The following is a 20,381-nucleotide window of genomic DNA, read 5'->3' as shown; positions in this document are numbered from 1 at the left end:
TTAAATGAAAATAATGTAACATACACAGATCTTGCTATATAAGTTTATGTACTAAAGCATTTATCATGCTACAAACCTAGGTTATTTCAAATAAAAGTACATTTCAAATGTAACTTATTACAGAGATGAGATGGAGAAAAAGTACAGCAAGGTAAGATGTATGCTTTGCATGCCACCAATTAGTTTACAATCCAATCACTTCCCTATCTTTTGAATAAGATCATGTAAAATCCAGTATTCCATATGATCCCAAGTACATCCTTGAGTTCAGAGCCAGGAATCATCTCTAAATACATCAGGTTTGACTCCAAAACAAACAAAAGGAATGATTTTTTTCCTTTTTAATAAGAGAAATCCATATTTATTTATCTTACAATTTTCTTTCTTCTTTCTCTTTTTTCTCTTCTCTCTTCTTTCTTTCTCTTTTTCTTTCTTTCTTTCTTTCTTTCTTTCTTTCTTTCTTTCTTTCTCTCTTTTTCTTTTTTCTCTCTTTCTTTTTCTTTCTATTTCTGTGATGTAGGGTTGGGAGAGAGCTTACAAGGAGAGATGCTCAAGGCTTTTTTTTTTAATAATAATTTCTTTATTTAAGCACTGTAATTCCAAATATGTTTGTAGTTGGGTATTAGACATCAAATGAACAACATCATATTTCACCAGAGTAATTTTTCACTCCACCAATATTCTTCAATTCCCTCCTTCCAAACTCCCTCAATAGAAATAGAAATTCATTCTATTTCTGTTTCTCACCATCATTGTCATGGCAGTTGTTAGTGCAGTTATTTCTCTAACGCGCTCACCACTGTTTGTGGTAAGTTTAATATCATGGACTGGTTCTTTGGCCCACATCTCAATGGTCTGTGGGTATTAATTATCATAATTTCTTTTATTTTTTTCTTAAATCCTGAAGATGAGTGAGACTATTCTGTGTCTATCTCTTCTGACTCAGTTCTCTAACTTGACATTATAGTCTCCATATCTCTTCATGTGAAGGCAAATTTCATTATTTCATTTTTTCTAATAACTGCATAGTATTAAATGTGCAGATGAAAACAGATTTTTTTTAGCTACTTATCTTTTGTTGGGCATCTGGATTGTTTCCAGATTCTGGCTATTGTAAATAGCAATTAAATGAACATAGGAGTGCAGAGGGCGTTTTTGTATTGTTGTTTTGTGTCCCTAGGGTATATTCTTAGTGGGTAATGTTGGATAATATGAAAGCTAAATTTTCAGAGTTATTGAGGAACATCCATATTAATTTCAAGAAAGGTTAGACTAGAAGGCATTCCCACCAGCAGAGAATGAGATTTCCTTTCTCATTGCATTTACTCCAACAATTGTTGTTCTTGTACTTTCTGATGTGTGCCAGTCTCTGTGACATGACATGAATTCCCATTGTTGTCTTGATTTGTATCTCCTTGATGTGTGATGTGGAGCATTTTTTCATGTGCTTTTGGCCTTCTGTATTTCTTGTTAGAGGAAATTTCTGTTCATTTCTTATTTCCATTTTTAATAGGTTAGATGCTTTTATTTCTTGTTAAGTTCTGTGAGTATCTTGCATATCTCAGGTATTCGACAATTATCTGATAAGGTATTCGGTGAATATCATTATCATTTCTCGGGTGACCTTTGTACCCTAGTTGCTTTTTCCTTTGAAGTGCAGAAACCTATCAGTTTAATGTAGCCCCATTTGTTTATCTATGCTTCTAGTTTTTTACTCAGTGGTATTTCCTCCTTGAAGATGACTTTAGCTTCAGTTTTATGGAGTATTTTTGCTTATATATATATATATATATATATATTAAAGACTTTGATATCAGACCTGAAACTCTAAGATATATATATATATATATATATATATATAAAAGATATATATATAAGATATATATATATATATATATCTTAGAGTTTCAGGTCTGATATCAAAGTCTTTAATACATTTAGATTTGACCTTTGTGCATGATATTAAAAAGAGGTCTGAGTTTTGAATATATATATTGTTTTGAATGTATATATGGCATTATATCAGTGGCACTAAATTAAACTATAATTTGAATATATATTGTTTTGTATATATATTTATATATTTTTGAATATGTTATATATAATATATTTTGGACATATATGTCCTGAATATATATTGTTTTGAATACATATGTATATATATATATTGGTCTTGGGCCACAATCAATGGTGCTTATGGCTCTGTGCTCAGGGTAAACTCTTGGCAGCATCAGTAGGTTCAAAGCAAGTAAGCCCCATGCCAAGCAAAATCCCTATCTACTGTACTCTCACTTTGGCTCCACAAAATGATGTTTAAACGCAAATATGATGCTTCTTGTGAATTGATAAATAGGTTCTTTGATCAGTGGAGAATGTGCTTTTTTAAGCATAGCAATCACTTACTGTAGATTGCTTAAATAAGTACTTTTCGTAGGAGAATGACATGAAAAAATGAATGAAAAGAAAAGAAGAAAATGGTCTAAGATTATTAGAGATCAATTAACTTAGTGTATTAGAAAAATAATCAAGAATTTGTCCAATTTATTGAAAAATAATGCAACTGAAGTAACAAGATAAAAAATAAAGACAGGCCACTGAAATTTTTTCTAATTTTTGTATATGCTTTTCAAGACCCCATATTTTTTGTATTCACTTTGGTTCAGTAATGTCTAGGATAGGCTTTAATTTGCTTCGTTCTGTTTCTGATCAGTTTAAGATATTTATCATGCCTTTATTACAAAGACTTTTAATCTTAAAATCTTACTTTGATTCTTTATACTTTTGTTCTTTTTGAAGATTTCACTAGCTTTTATCCAGTTCCTTTCCTAAACAGACCCTTTTTAATTTCATATGTTCAGAAAGGAAACTTCTCACTTAGAAGTCCTTTGCAACCTTTACACTTTTTTTTCTTTAAATTTGAAGTGGAATTTGTTAAACATCCCTCAAATCTCTATAAAATTATTTAGCAAATTAAAAAATAATGTATATTATTTATCTTTCTACTAGAAAATAATGCTCTTATTTTCAAATATTTCCATTGATCAATATTCCTCTTTACTCTTTTCAAAATGCCAAAAGTATGCTGAAAGTACAACATAAAATTTTCTCAAAATCTGTGTAGGGGCTCTCCACATAAGTTAATACCATATATACATATGGTACAAAACAATTAACTGTACTTTAATTGTCTATTTCTATCTTTGATAGAGTGAAATTATTGAAAACAGGAAAGATTTCTATTAAATATTATATTTGAAATTATACAAAACTTGGGAGAGATAAGTTCTTCACTGAATGTACTAACTTCCTTTTATGCCCTAAATTTAATTTTTATGATAATAGTGGCTTGCAAGACTATAACTATTAATATTTTTAGGGATACAATGCTATAGATACCACCAAAGTGACAATATCTAATCAGCACCAAGGCTTTATCATTTCATTCTCTCCTTTAATTCTGCCTGTGATCAAAAGCCAAGGGTTTGTATTTATTGCATGCTCTCTCTTGACGTACATTGTTTGTTATATACTACATCTAAGTGAGATCATTTGGCATTTCCCTTTCTCCCTCTAATGTTTTTTACTTAGCATGATACCCTCCAGTTCCATTTATTATTAAAAAATAGGAATATTTCATCTTTTCTAATAAATGAATAACATTCCTATGTAATACTTTATTTATCTACTTCTGATTAAAGGAATACATTAAATATCATATTTATAAATGGTCAATTATAATAAATAATAGAAAACCATGTGAATCAAAACATGAGAAAAATTATATTAGTATAATGTAAACCTTTTGTAAGATACATATCTTCTATAAGCATTAAAGTAACCTTTTTGCTTAATTATAGGACATAATGTTTAAAGGATTTATCTTTATATCTAGCCTAAGAATACAAACTGAGAGTCTGCTGATTTTTTTCTTTCAGGATATAGAAGTACAGCAGAGCTGCAGCACTGTAACTATATATAATTACTTTTGTTACTTTAAAATACCAGGAGGTTTGTTCATGAACAGACCATGATGACAATGCCCGCTGAATACCATTCAATACCCTGAGACTTAAAACAACTCTTTGTTTTTATTTAAATAATTTTTATTTTGACCTAAGTGGATTACAAATCTTTCACAGTAATATTTTAGGTACATAGTGACATTGAATCAGAGGCATTCCCACTACTAGTGTTGTCCTCCTTCCACTCCTGTTCCCAGCATGCATTCCATATCCCCCACCTTTGACCCCCAGGCTGCTAGGATAAGTGATCCCTCTACTCTTGATAGTGTTATGATTTTACATTTTTGTCCTATGTGAAGGTATTTCTTCTGAAAATACTCTGCTATTCAACAAGTACACTTTCTACAATTCAGTAAAGGAACTTTTTGCATTATAATTTTATAGAGCCATGCTGCACAAACTATCAGTTGATGCCTGTCAAAATAGATATCTATATTAATATGTGAATGGTGGGAAGCTTGTGAATTAGTTTTTTTATGTTTGTTATATTTTCAAAACGGGCTAGGAAGAAATTTCCTTTTCCTCAGGAAGGCAATTTGTTATTAGAGGCTAGGAAAATGTCAGGAAACAACTTTGCTATAATAACTAACTAAAACAAAGCTATTCTCCCCAAGTTTGGCCCAAGAAAACCTCGAAATAACATTCTGTGCATTCAACATCTTGGATAACTTGGATAACTATAATTTTGAGCATGTCAAAAATACTCTAATTATACAATCTTATGAATAGCTTCACTCCTTTTTACCTTCTTCATATGATATTTTAAAAAAGTTGCTGGTGTCATACTATTGATCTGTTCTCCTTCTGCTCCTAATTTATCACTGGCGTTCTTCCTGTAGATCCCTTTCTTTATAGAACTGCACATTAAAACATCTTATTTGGGGAGAAAGGATTTATAAAAAAAATTCAATGATTTGTCATTTAAATTTATGAATTGAACTTAATGAACTAATTCTCTATAAAGATTATTGATGCATAAAGAAGCAAGGCAAGGGAAGGAATTCATGTTTAGTAAAAAGAAACCTTATGTCCTGTGATCAGAACTGAGATTATCAAAGGGTGGGCAAGTTGTCAAATATCCAGTGGATTAGTGTGGAGAGATAGTCATACTTCAATGATAGGTATGGTGTAATTCTAAAACCTCTAAACGTACACTGTTGTAAACAAGCATTACTTTCATCAAATTTTAAAAGACTAAAAAAATAAAATTATTCCTAGATATAGTTTGGTTGCAGGTTAATTTTTATTTTATACTTAATGCTTAGTAAGCATATATGATATTTTTTGCTATTCTGTCTATATCTATAGAAATACCTACTTTTCCAGATATAATATAGCATAGATTTTGAAACTTTAGTATTTTACTTCCTTTTTTCTTCTTTCAGAGAAGACCATGAATACAGTTCCCCACTACCACAAATTTTACAGTCAAGTTTCCACATTTGGGGAAATCACAGGGGTCAGCACATCTGAAGTGCAATGGATAAGTCTCACTTTTGGGAAAACCACCTAAGTGATCATGGTATCTCCCCTGCCAGGCAAGTATTAGTATGCCATTTCTAATAAGCTTAGAGTCCAATGACAAATATGGACATTTTGGAAATATTTGTTAAATTCATGTTTACTTTTCATATATTCTATTCCTTATAGAAAAATATCAATAGCAAACATGGTTGACATACTTCATACATACACATTGTTCTTACTGTTGGATATAAACTTGTTCAGATAAAATTATTGTGCATATTTGAGCATACTGACTCAGCTTCTAGATATGGCATGTGGCTAAAAATAGAATTTGGAAAAAAGCATACACAATGTTGTGTATGCATACATTCTTTATCATAGTAGATAAAATTTACATATTGTCAAAACTATGTTGTGATAGCAGTAACTTCTCATTTTTCTATACATTATGGAATTCATAAGTATGGAATAATAATAGTTTGGGATATATTATACACAAATATTTTTCTTTCTAACCATCAAAGGGATTTCTAGTTAAATTTTGCTTCTTTTTAAAATTTATTTTGGGGTGTGAGTTGAGGTTGTGCTCAGGGATTAATTCAAGCTGAGGTATCACTCATAGTAGTGTTTAGAATATTATATATGGCATCATGGGTAGAACCAGGGTCATGCAAGGCCCTACTGTAGATTGATAGATTAATTTCAATGAAAAATAATTTCTGTAATTTTGAATACTTTGCTGCAAAAGTCAAAGAACAAATGTTACTGAAGGAACACTGTTCCTGCTAATTATTCTAAACTGCTTAAAAACACAATTTTATGTTTGCTAATTTTTTTCTATTTATGCAATGTCTAGCTTTTGAAGTATTTTACTGTGCAGCTGATTGATTTAAATTATATAGTTGAACTTTAAAGCTACTATGTAAATGCATTCAATATTGCAAGATAAGGTATTTGTAAGCAATATCACATAAAATCATAAAACATACAGTTTGACATTTAAATACAGAAGAATTATGCACAATTATAACATGTAATTTTCTCTTTTGTTTAGGGAGCACATCCAATTGACTGGAATTTGTACCAAAAGATAGCATTTCTATATGTGCCTTTGTTTTTCTATAATCCAGAGTTAACAAAACATGATTTACAATTCATAGTTATCTTCTGTCTAAAAAATACTTCTGGGGCCTGGAGAGATAGCACAGGGGTGTTTGCCTTGTAAGCAGCCAATCCAGGGCCTAAGGTGGTTGGTTTGAATCCTGGTGACCCATATGGTCCCCAGTGCCTGCCAGGAGCTATTTCTGAGCAGACAGCCAGGAGTAACCCCTGAGCACCGCCGGGTGTGGCCCAAAAACCAAAAAAAAAAAAATAATAAAAAATTATGACTGGGCTCTAGAAAATTATTAAGTTTTTCTAGGATCAGTAAAATTCTTCAACATTATTAATGATAATGAGTAGAGATTTTCTGAATTTCAGAATATCTACTTGAGCAGCATGTTCTAGTTTACTTTCCTCCCACTGCTGGATAGATAACTGCAGGTAATGTTTTAGACATTTATTTATATTTGTGTATATTTAGTGTATATAGGCATATTTTTAATTTCATTACTTCAGGCATCTTTACTTAGAATACTGTTAGTATTTTAGAAATATTTTACTACACTACACCTAAGACCAGAAAGTCCTCTATCTAAGTAGAGTAAATAAAATGTATTCTATTTCCTTGCCTAACTAATATTTTACAGAGTCTACATCAAGGTCATTCAAATTAAAATGTTTATGTGCTGTTTTGTAATATTTCTATATAAGCAAATAATAATTTCCTTCAAATACTGTATTATAAAAGGCAATAAAATTGAGAATACCATCAACTATTACAATGATAGTTTTTATTAGACTTTATTACATATTATAATTAAATAAAATTTTATGATCTTATGAATGCAAGAAATAGCCTTGATTTACTAAGAATGATAGAATGGTAGAGTTATCTATATTGTTGACATACTTGATTAAATTTTTATTTCTTCTAAGAAACTTATTTTCTTATATCATAAACATACACTTTATCATTATTCATGTTAGAAAAATTAGATATTAATCAATTTAATTTTTCTATTACCAAACTCACCATTTAGTTACTTTCTTTATAAAAGCCTTCAATCACAGTCACATGATATTTATTCATTGCAATTTTTCAGAGATTTTTCTGTTTATTCACATAAGAAAAATATTTAATTCTCTTTGGAAAGCTAAATACTCCTGGCAATATTTTGTTACAATGAAAATATAACCAATTTTCCCATTTTCTGAAAGCAGATATAAACTCACTTTAAATTTATTACATTGTTTGACAATTTTATGAAGAATTAGTAATATAAAAGCAACACGTGCACATGAAATGTACAAAGATATATTGAATAATGAAATTTGGTGGGAACTAACTTTTGTAAAATTTTCAGTTGTTTTATTTCTATGTTGAATCAAATATTCAATCTTCCATGTAATATTCAGGTCTCTAAACATCAAGAAAGTACTTAAATTAATCTCAGAAGTTTGGACTACCTATGATAATCAGTGCTATAAGTCAGAGGAAACTATAACTAAAAAAATTGTTCATCTAGAGAACTAACATTTATAGTATGCAAGGAATTACTTCCATAACAAGACATGGAGACTTTCTCTGCAGTAGATTAGAACTACTAAGTGAGGTGTATTGAACCAGATAGTAGTAAACCAGACATAGTTTCAACAAATATCATGTATTCCTAGACTGAGTAAATTTAACTTATGAGCTTTTGAGGGGGTCACAATTTCTGCATAATGGGAAGGATCTGTTGCTAGAAAAATTTTTATTTGAAATCTAAAGAAAAGTTATTTACCTCAATCTGTGAGTCAATAAGCACCATAATAAGAACAAATAAATAATCATAAGTATATCCAGTTGTCTACAAAATCTAATGTTTTACTATATGAGTTTTTATACATTGTAAATATTTTAGCAAGTATTCTAAGAGAAAGTTCCAACATTTTTAATATTAATAAAAAGTCCTTTAAAAGCAATATATTTGGGGCTGGAGAGATAGCATGGAAGTAAGGCGCTTGCTTTGCATGCAGAAGGTCGGTGGTTTGAATCCCAGCATCCCATATGGTCCCCAAGCCTACCAGGAGCGATTTCTGAGCATAAAGCCCTTAGTACTGCCAGGTGTGACTGGAAAAATAATAGCAATATATTTGTTCCTAATTGAAAAATAAAATATGCTTAAGTAACATCAGATTTAATAATTCTATTCTTAAGAAACTAGGTGTTTTTGTCACCTGAACCTCTTGGGAGTGGGCCAAAAAGAGGCTCCAGAAAACTCGCTCTCCAAGAGGCTCATTCAAGGGCAGAAACACCAAGGAACTGCTTCATAATGTGAAAACCGGCTATAATCAGTACTTTGCAGAAGTCAAGTCCCCTGTTTGTGACGTCAGGCTAGGAAAATCTACAAAACTATGCCTGCCCAATGGGGCCCAACCATGAGAAATTGGGAGTGCTGCCTGTGTGTGTCTGTCTCCTGTCCTGTTGCCTGAACCTCTTGGGAGTGGGCCGAAAAGAGGCTCCAGCAGAGCACGGCAGCTTTGCTACGCGTGCGCTCTTTCTAAGGAAAGAACGCCATTGAAACAAGAAAAAAAAATCACACTAAGAACTTTGCTCGATTACTGAAGCTCAGCATTTCTCCCCAGACTATCTTCTCTGCTGTATGCTCGGGCCTAAGATTTGATCCTGTGTGAGGCTTCATCCATGGAGGACACCCTTTCCTTGGAGGCAAGTCAACCCACCCATAAAGGGCAGAGCCAGAGGAGCATGTCCGCATACATCTTTTAGCCAATGAATACCACCACAATACAAGTGTGACAATGGGGAAACAATGCAGGCTAGCATCAGACATAGAGAATGAAGATGATAGTTCTGATGACCAAAAAATGACCAAGCAACTAATCAATCTCTCAGATAAGGAGTTTAGACAAGCAATATGGAAGATGCTCAAAGAACTCAAAGAAACCATGGATCGAGTTGAACAGAACATTAATAAGAACCAAGAAAATATGAAGACAGAAATCACAAAACCCCAAACTGAAATAACAGGTCAAATAACAGGCCTGAAAAAATCAGTAAACGAATTGAATGGCAAACTGGATAAGCTCTATACCAGGGTATCAGAAGCTGAGAATAGAATTGGTGCTGTGGAAGATGAGATAAATAACAACTCCATACAGCATGAGAAATTGGAAAAAAAAACTTAAAGCAAATGAACAGACAATGGAAAAATTAGTCAAAGAATGGGAACAGATGAAAATAGAAGTTTATGATAAGCTCAACAGAAACAACTTAAGAATCACTGGAGTCCCAGAAACCCAGGAAGAAAATTTCCAGGAAGAATCTACGGTCAAGAACATCATTAAAGAGAAACTTCCAGAGCTAAAGAATATATGTGATCAAATCCTGCATGCCCGAAGAGTACCAACTAAAAGAGACCCCAGAAAAAATACAGCAAGACTAGGTGTTTTATCTTCCATTTCATTTTTCCATCAATGTTTCTAGGTGAGGAAAATTAAAGAATATCAATTGCCAAACCACTCTAAATGTATTAAGTTCTGCTGATGCCTTCATTCTAGAGACATAAATTCTATATACAGCACCTAATTATTTAAAGACAAGTTGGAATATTTGTTAGAATTGTATCTAACCTTTACTCTAAAAGCATTTTTAATGTACTTATTATATCATTCAGGAAGTAAATTTTGTTCTTCATATTGTAGAATAAAAGCATTTTAAAACCTATTAAAATTAATATGTAAATAATTCATATGTAGTTTTCTAAGCATTAAAACAAAAAATAAAACCTATATCAACTTACACTGAAATAAAAAGAAAATATAAAATGTTTGTCTTTAGAAAATATTACATATTCAGAATACATGTAAATATTTTATAACAAAAAGGTATTATTAAAATAAATATTAGGATTTTCTGTGTAAACTATTTTAATTAAGAAAGCTTATTCATTGAATCTGCTGCGACAGGACAGAAACAAGTTGATATTCCCCTCTTGTGCAGATATGAAGTATGAGGCATGGAGAACAAAGAAGAAGGGAAGAACCCACCATTGACTAGACCTGACTTGCAGAACCTGATGTGGCACACAGTGGTCAGAAACCAGTCCTTGTGCCCCAAGCTTGTTTTTAATGTAGCCACATATAATCTCATTCTCCACATAGAAATTTCTCAGAGTTCTCCCTTTGAAACAGGAGGTTGCTGACAATGAAGTGGAAAGATTATGTCTCCTGGTATATAAACATGAATCTCCACTACCTCAACCTTGTGGACTATCTGCGCTCCCCCCTAAGCCTCCTGGTGTAGGTTCCCCAGAACCCAATACAGACTGTATAAGTACTGAAACACAGACTGGTCACTTAGAGTTCCTAATACTTCATCTTTCAAGCTGGGTCACCAGGTGCCTTATATGGAGTGACCTGGTTAACATAAGGAATATATTGCTCTTAGTAAAAAAAAAAATAAATAAATAAAGGGAAAAAAAAAGGGTAAAGGGAAGGAGGTCAATCCACCTACTGCAGGTATCTTCAATCAACTTAGGTATTTTCTTTTAGATTCTGAATTAACTTTTCAACTTGCCCTAAATTTGAGGATGATAGGCAGTTTGGCTTCCATAAAGTCCCCAGATAATTTGCCAGTTCTTGTGACAATGCACTGACAAAAGCCAGCCCCTTGTCAAAAACTATGGTTATCATTATCCTGAATCTTGAGACAATTCGCTCAAGGTCTTGGCAAGTAGCCCTATTGTCTCCTCCTTTGTGAAAAATGTCCTTCCCTTACCCAGGAAAATGTTTACTAGCACCAGCATATATTTGTATCCATACTTCCAAAGACCCAACACAGTAAAGTCAATTTTTCAATACATTTCCAGATCATTTCCACGTGATCTCCTTCCCACCTTAATATCTCTGGTACTCGTACTCACCTCTCTACAGACTATGGTGCACTGAAAATAGAAGTTATTCACACAAACAAAAACATAAAATGAAGATGTATCTTAAAGAGCACACTATTAAAAAATCTTTGTGTAAGAGAGGAAATCAAAGAGTAACCCTGGAAAAAAACCCTAGAAACAAACAAGAATGAGGACATGAGCTACCAAAAAGTGTGTGTTACAGAAAATAAATGTTAAGAGGAAAGTTTATTGCTCTGTAAGTATTCATTAGGAAGGCTTCTCAGCTTAGTATAGTCCCATGTGTTTAGCTCTGCTTCCACTTTTTTGGAGAGTGCTGTTTCCTCCTTGAAGATGGCTTTAGTCTCAATATCATGAAGTGTTTACCTATGTGTTGTTCTATATTCCTTATGGTTTTGGGCCTAATATTAAGGTCTTTAATTCATTTGCATTTGATCTTGTGCATGGTCTTAGATGGACGTCTTAGTTTGCTTTTCTGCAACTGCATGACCAGTTATGCCAACAGCAATTGTTGAAGAGACTTTCCTTGCTCCATTTTTCATGTCTTGCTCCTTTATCAATAATTAATTGGTTGTATATCTGAGACACATTCTCTGAATAGTCATGTCTATTCTACAAATTTGAGTGTCTCTATTTATTTCAGTACCATGATTTTTTAGTACCATGTAGTTTTAATGACTATAACTTTGTAATACAATTTAAATCTGGGGAAATTGATGCCTCCCATATTCATTTTCCCAAGGGTTGTACTAGCTAGTCACAGGTATTTATTGTTCCAAATGAACTTCAGAAGTTTTTGATCTACTCTTTTGAAGAATGTCATGGGTATTTTTAGAGGAATTGCAGAGAATCTGTACAATGCTTTGGGGAGAATTCTATTTAATTATGTCAATCCTCCCAATTCATGAGCAGGGTTTGTGTCTCCATTTTTGTGTGACCTATTTTATTTTTTGAAGTATGGTTTGCTACTTTTCTTTGAAAAAGTCCTTTACCTCTTTAGTTAAGTTGACTCCAAGGTATTTGAATTTGTGTGACAGTAATGTGAATGTGATTGATTTTTTAATGTCTGTTCCTTATCTGTCATTATTGATGTACAAGAAGCCATTGATTTTTACTTGTTAATTTTGTAGACTTCCACTTTGTTATATGAACTTATTGTTTTTAGAAGCTTTTTTGTAGAGTCATTAGGGTTTTCTACTTATAGTATCATGCCAACTGCAAATAGTGAGAGGTTTATTTCTTCTTTTCCTATCTGGATAGCCTTGATATATTTTTTCTTGCCTAATTGCTATAGCAAAAACTTCCAGCACTATAATAGATGGGACTATATTAAGCTGAGAAGCTTCTGCACCTCAAAGGTAATAGAGCTTGGGTTACAAAAGCTACCCACAGAATGGGAGAAACTATTCACACAGTACTCATAAGGTAAGGGGTAAATATCTAAGATATACAAGCTACTAACAAAACTTAAAAATATCATTAAACCTGGGACCAACAAGAAAGCCCTAGGGTTTGGTCTACGTCCCGCATAACAATCATGACCTCCAATTACAGAGTCCTGACTGAGGCAATTGCAACTGAGCGGGTCTTCTGGAAACATAATGAAAGATGATATCCCAGGCTCCATCCAATTTTCAGCTCAAGGGCCAAGACCACTAACCACAGAAGACAGATTAAAATGACATTGAGGAAACAGAACTTCTAAAATCACAAAGTAAGTCTTCATCATATGTTCCACTCCTTGACCTGTGCACAAACTGAGACCCCTAGATTATAGGTCTGTTTTTATCATCCATATCGGAGCAGAAGTCTTCTATACGGCACAAAAACACCAAGGGGAGAGCAAATAAATGTGAAAGGAATCTATAGATAATCCTATGACAATATATTCCAAGGGTAGAGAAACCCTGTATCTCTTAGGCCAAGGGGATTCTCTTTAAGAATGACCCCAATATTTACTGTGCCTATGCAGGGGGTGGGGAGGGAGAGACAAAAAACACTAAATAACCCTTATTTATTTTTATTTTTTTATTTTTATTATTTTTTATCTAGTTTTTTTCGATTTCTTTGTTTTGGGGTAGATATTGACGTAATTGTCCATATTTTTAATTATATATTTACTTTTTCTTTCTTTTTTTCTCTTCTTCCTTTTTGCGCCTTGTCATATTTTCTATCTCAAGACCATGGCAACTATGTGGTGCATATTTTTAGTGCTGCAGTGCTCACTGGATATCTTATTTGATTCCTCTTTTTGAACTGTTGTGGTGTCTCACCTTCTTCTTTTCCCCATGGTCCCTCAAACCAAAGACGAGAGCCTCTAGAATGACTCTGCTCATAGTTGGTGTAGTCAATTTTTACCCCATTATATTACCTTTCTCTTCCTCAAACAAAACCACATAACTTGAACTTTCTAGTCCCACCTCCCAATTGGAGGGGGCAGTAATGGAGGCACCAAGACCAAACAGTTATAAGACCACTAAGTAATAAACTAGACACAGAAGGGATCACGCATTCTAGCAGCCCCTGGGGGGGAGAGTGGAGGATATGGAGGCAGGATGGGAGCGGTTGTAGGAGCACAATTTAGTGGTGGGAATTCCCCTGATTCAATGTAAATATGTACCTGGAATATTACTGTGAACGATATGTAAGCCACTATAACTAAAATAAAAATTATATTAAAAATGGGGAGAAGAAATGAAAAAATAAGATTTGTATTAACAAAAAGAAATATAAATGGCAAAAAGGCACACATATACATGCTCTACATCATTAATCATCAGGGAAATGCAAATCTAAATGACTATGAGTTACCATCATACCATCAGTTATGCCACAGGGACTGGCACATATCACAATGAAAAAGAACTATCAGTGCTGACGGGGATGTGGGAAGAAAAGAACTCTCTCTCATTCACTGCTGGTGGGAATGCTGTTGAGCTCAGCCTTTATGAAAAATAATATGAAGATTCCTCAAAAAATTGGAGATTGAACTCCCATATGATCTAGCTATACCACTCTATGGGATATACCCTAGGAACACCAAAACACACACAAAAAAATCCCTTTCTCAAACCTATATTCATTGAAACAGTGTTTACAATATCCAGACTCTGGAAACAAGCAAGATGCCCTTCAACAGATGAATGGTTAAAGAAACTGTGGTACATATATACAATATAATATTATGTAGCCATCAGGAGAGATGAAATCATGAAATTTTCCTATACCTGGATGATCATGGAAACTATTATGCTGAGTGAAATGAGTTAGAGGGAGAGAGAGAGACACACACACAAAATTCACTTATTTATGTGTTTTAAGAAAAATAAAAGACATTATTGTAATAATACCAGAGAACAGTAGAGATGAGGGATGGAAGGGCCAGCTCATGATATGAAGCTCACCACAAATTGTAGTGAGTGCAGTTAGAGAAATAACTACTCTAACAACTATCATGGCAATGTTAATGAGTGAGAGAAGTAGAATGGGTATCTCAAACACAGGGAAGGGGTGGGGGTGGAGGGAGATGGAGGGCATTGTTGGTGGGAATGTTGCACTGATGAAGAGGTGTGTTCCTTTTATGACTGAAGCCCAACTAAATCTTAGTGTTTAAGTAAAGACACTATTAAAAGAAAGGAAACAAAAGGGTCCATATCGGTAATCTGTCTGAATTACTTATAAAAACTGAAGAAGGAGCAACAAGAGTTTAAAGCAAACAGGAGAAAAGAAATAATAAATTGGGGCCAGAGAGATAGCACAGCGGTAAGGCATTTGCCTTGCATGCAGAAGGATGATGGTTTGAATCCTGGCATCCTATATGGTCTGGTCCCCCAGCCTGGCAGGGGCAATTTCTGAGCGTAGAACCAGGTATAACCCCTGAGAGCTGTCAGGTGTGACCCAAAAACCAGAAAAGATATAAAAAAGAAACAATAAATTTACACAGAAATTAATAAATTGGAATTTCAAAATTAATTCTAAAATTAGTAAAGCCAGGGGCCAGAGAGATAGCATCGAGGTATCTGCCTTTCATGCAGAAGGTCATTGGTTCGAATCCCGGCATCCCATATGGTCCCCCGAGCCTGCCAGGAGCAATTTCTGAGCTTGGAGCCAGGAGTAACCTCTGAGCATTGCCGGCTGTGATCCAAAAACCATAAAAAAATTTAATAAAGCCAAGAGGGTTCTTTGAGAAAAACAAACCATCACCAAGATCTATGAAAATAATGATAGAGAACCCTAATAAGCTGAATCAGAAATAAAAGGGGAGATATCACAATAGACATCACAAAAATTCAAAGAATCATTAGACAATAATTTAAGAATTTTTATGCTATGAAACACAAATACATAGAATAAATAGTTAAATTCTTGAGCTCCTATCACCTCTCATGTCTGACTTAGATTATTTGGAATACCTGAACAGACATATCACCATTAAGGAAATTGAAATAGCAATCAAATATTCTGTAAAACAAATATTTGTAAATTTGTTCCAAAGCTTTAAAGTGGATATGCTGCCTCTTTTTGGTCATTGAAGAAATAGAAACACTCATAAATAGTTTTTATGAAGCAAAAATAAAAATTATAGGACATAAACTTGATGAATACAGACACAGAGATCCTCAACAAAATACTAGCAAATAGAATAAAATAATTCATCAAAAACTGCACATACCATGATCTAGTAGGATTCGTCCTGGGCATGCAAAGATAGTTAACATATAAAAATCAATCAACATAGTACATCATATCAGTAAAAGAAAAATAATAACAATGTAATTACATTAATATCAGTAGAGAAAGTATTTGTCAAGATAACTATCTAGTCACAATTGGTAATTGAAAGAATTCTCCTCAATATAGTCAAAACAATTTACCACCAGTTCTCAGAAAACATATACTCAGTGTGGAAAAATTAAAAGACTTTCCTCTATGATCTGCTGCAAGACAAGTTTTCCGGGCCAGCGTGAAAGCATGAAGGTAGGTCATTTGCCCTGCATGCAGAAGGATGGTGGTTCGAATCCCAGCATCCCATATGGTCCCCCGAGCCTGCCAGAAGCAATTTCTGAACATAGAGCCAGGAGTAACCCCTGAGCACCGCTGCGTGTGACCCCCCCTAAAAAAAGACAAGTTTTTCCCTCTATTACCACTTCTATATGATATAGTGCTAGTAGTACTTGCCATAGCAATTAGGGAAGTGAAATGAATCTTATAGGAAAAGAAGTCAAGTTCTCACTGTTTGCAGATGACATTATAAATATTTAGAAACCCCTACATTATGAAAAATTATAAAAACAATATGTTTTGTTTTGTTTTTGGTTTGTTTGTTTTGGGCCACACCCGGTGGCGCTCAGGAGTTACTCCTGTCTATCTGGTCAGAAACAGCTCCTGGCAGGCACGGGGGATCATATGGGACTCCGGGATTCAAACCAACCACCTTAGGTCCTGGATAGGCTGCTTGCAAGACCAACACTGCTGTGTATCTCTCTGGCTCCTAAAAACAATATATTTGGATAGTAAAGTGCCAGGCAAAAAAAATCAGGTACAAAATATTCATGGCTTTCCATATACAAGTAATTAAGAAAAGAAATAAGACATATTTAAAAATCCCATTCACAAATGTACTTTAAAAAATCAGTACCATGAAATCATTTTAACTAAAAAAGTACACCACCTATGCAAAGAAAATTATAAAACACTTAAAAATAAACTAAAGCAGAAGGGAGAAAATGGTAAATACATCACTTTCTCATGGATTTAGAGGATTAACATGGTAATTATGTTAAATATTAAAAATATTATGTAGATTCAATGCAATTCCTGTAAGAGTAACTATGACTTTTATTTTTAAGAAATAGATCAAATGCTCTTGAAATTTATCTGGAACAAAAAATGCACCCAAATAGCTAAAGAAATCCTTGGGAAAAAGAAAATGGAAAACATTATTTTCCATATATTCAAACTGCACTACAAAGCAGTAGTAATTAAAATAGCATTGGATTGAAAGAAAGATGACCCTAATATCAATGGAATAGAGGCTAATATCCTGAAACAATCTTTCAGGTTTTTATTAATCTCTGATAAAGGAAAAAAAAATGAAATGGAGTTCGGAAAGACTCAGCTGCATGTGAGACAAACACCCTACTGCAATGCTATTGCTCTGGCCTCCAATAGAAATACATTCTTCAGAGATATCAAATAAAGAAAAAAATTGAAAAAAAAAAAGAAGAAAACAGGACTCTGTGGAAGGGAAACTAGGGACTTTGTGTAAACTTGTAAAAGGATGGGTATTGGAAAATTGTATGACTGAAATTCAACTATCAATAACTTTGTAACTATACCTCATGATTCAATAAAATATAATTAAAATTATTATTAATTCTAATATATGTTATAAATTCTAATTCTTTTCTCAAATTTCATAATTATAATTCCTTTCATAATTATAAAAAAGATGCTTAGCTGTAAGGATAATGAACAAGATAGTTATATGAAATTTGAGTCACAAAATATTAACTTAGTAAATTGTTTCAAAATTCATACCTTTCTGTTCTCTTCTTTGAGGCATCAGTGAATTTAACAATTAAAGATGCAATAATCAGGGCAGGAGTGGTGGCACAAGCGGTAAGGCATCTTACCTAGATTAGCCTAGGACGGACTGCAGTTCGATCCCCTGGCTTCCCATATGGTCCCCCAAGCCAGGAGCAATTTCTGAGCACATAGCCAGGAGTAATCCCTGTGCGTCACAGGGTGTGGCCACAAACAAACAAAAAAATTGGGATAATAAATATTAGATTTAGTAACTGCTAAATTCAATAATGTGTAATAAAACTTATTTATGTAAACATATCTCTCTATTGCTATGTTGTGCCAGTATTTCTTTAAATACCCAAAGCCTTGCTTATATAAAGCCCTATAAAAATGTTCAGAATAACAAAATCACCATAATATATGAAAAGATTCCAAAATATAATCTATTCACTAAGGCTAATAATACATGTCCATCATATGAGAAATTATATTATTTTATACATTTAACACATAAATCTATGATTCAATTATATTGTAAGACCTCTGAAGTGTATTCTATTATTTCTACTGGATCCAAACCTCAGATCTTTCACCTTCCCCACTGTATGATTTTTAAAAGAAAAATACATAAATATACAATACACAATAACACTTGCTCAAAAATATAACGTACAACTCTATAAATTGTGAAAGCATCTTTGAACTGCTATTCCTACTCTCTTGAAGTTTGATAACTAAATCAGAATGTTCAGTAATTTATTAATAGGTAATAAGTGAGAACAACATTTTTAATTATTTAATTATAATCATTATTACTTTGTTATGCTTTCATAATCAACTGATATTCAGGTAAAATACATCAAAAGACAGCAGAGTGTAACTCTTAGAGTCATTTAATTTTCTTCATATTATTGAATGGTTTACCATTTTGATGTTAATTAATCATGTAATGCAGACATTCAAACAGATTGTTTGTTGGAATGTATGAATAATTGTAATAGAATTTTTAAGTATTTAATTGAAAGTTATAAATACCTTAAATCGTTATGAATTTTAAGGGACACTTAAATATTTATTTGACATTCTTAATCCTTCTAATCCATAAACAAAGTTTGTGTTTCTGTTTTCAGGTGTCCTCTTTCATTTCTTTCAGTAGTAATTTATGGCTTTCTTTTTTAAGTCTTTATCACTTTTGTTGAGATTATTCACGGGTATTTGCCTTTGTTTGCTTTTGGTCCATACCCAGAATTACCCAAGACTTATTCCTAGTTCTATAGACTCAGGCAGCACTCCTTGCAGGGCTTGGAGAATGTATGCTAAACAAAAAAGCCTTACCCACTGTACTGTCAGTCCCTGATATTTGATTTTTAAAGCAAATTGTAAGTTGTTTTTTTTTGTTTTGTTTTTGCTGTTGATATTTTTTTGTTTCTTTTTTTGTTTGTTGTTTGTTTGTTTTTGTGGGAAGCCACACATGGTGACTTTCAGAGGTTATTCCTGGTTATGCACTCAGAAATCGAGCCTGGCTTGGGGGACCATTTGGGGAAGCTGGGGGATCAAACTGCAGTCCATTCTGGGTCAGCTGCGTGCAAGGCAAACACTCTACTCCATGGCTTTGGCCCCAAGGCACAATTGTTAATGAGAGAACTATATATACGTATGTAGTTCTCTTTTGCTTTCAATGCAAATAGACATACCAAGGATTTGTGAATGCTAAATCTGTTGCCTTTCATTTTACAAGTTTATTGTTTCCAAAATTAAGTTTTCATGTCCCCAAATTGTTCTGATCTATATGTGTTCTTCTGTTCACTTTCGCATTATTTCCAATAGCTCAAATCTGGAAACAACTCAAATGTTTTAAGAAAGATGACTGGATGAATTAACTATGGTTTATAAACATAATGAAATACTAATTAGCTATAAAAGGAAAAATTATAAAATTTTCTGATACTTAGGTGAAATTGGAAGAAAACATGCCAAACAAATTTAGAAGTCAGAAGACAAATACAGAATGACAACTATCATGTGTGGCATATAAAGAGAATAGTAAGGAACAACAAATGACCCAATACAATAGATAATGAGAACTGGTCTTCAGATATATACAGATATACAGATCAACAAGAATTGTTTAGGAGAGGAGGGTGGCCACTGAGTTAAAGAAGACAGAGGACAAGCTAGTGAATGTATGGCTTGAAACATTGCATTATATAAACTAATAAACCACATAAACATTGCATTTATATAAACTAATAAACCACAATGCCTCAAGTGAAAATTAAAATAAAATTAAGACAGCTGAAGGAAGATAATAATAAAAATGCATTAAATTAATTAAAATTTTACCAATATA

At 33.1% G+C, this 20,381-nt stretch overlaps 1 non-coding gene across 1 annotated transcript; it reads right to left on the bottom strand.

Annotated features, from left to right (window-relative positions):
* Positions 1 to 5,404: 5,404 nt before the first annotated feature.
* LOC126010293 (U1 spliceosomal RNA) lies at positions 5,405 to 5,568 on the bottom strand. Its single transcript, XR_007496384.1, has one exon. It is a non-coding gene; the product is annotated as a U1 spliceosomal RNA (small nuclear RNA).
* Between the last annotated feature and the right edge of the window lie 14,813 nt (positions 5,569 to 20,381).

This window comes from Suncus etruscus, chromosome 5 (genome assembly GCF_024139225.1).
Source record: "Suncus etruscus isolate mSunEtr1 chromosome 5, mSunEtr1.pri.cur, whole genome shotgun sequence".
NCBI lineage: Eukaryota > Metazoa > Chordata > Mammalia > Eulipotyphla > Soricidae > Suncus > Suncus etruscus.
The sequence above is the reverse complement of the archived record's forward strand: the minus strand, read 5'-3'. Positions and strand labels throughout refer to the sequence as shown.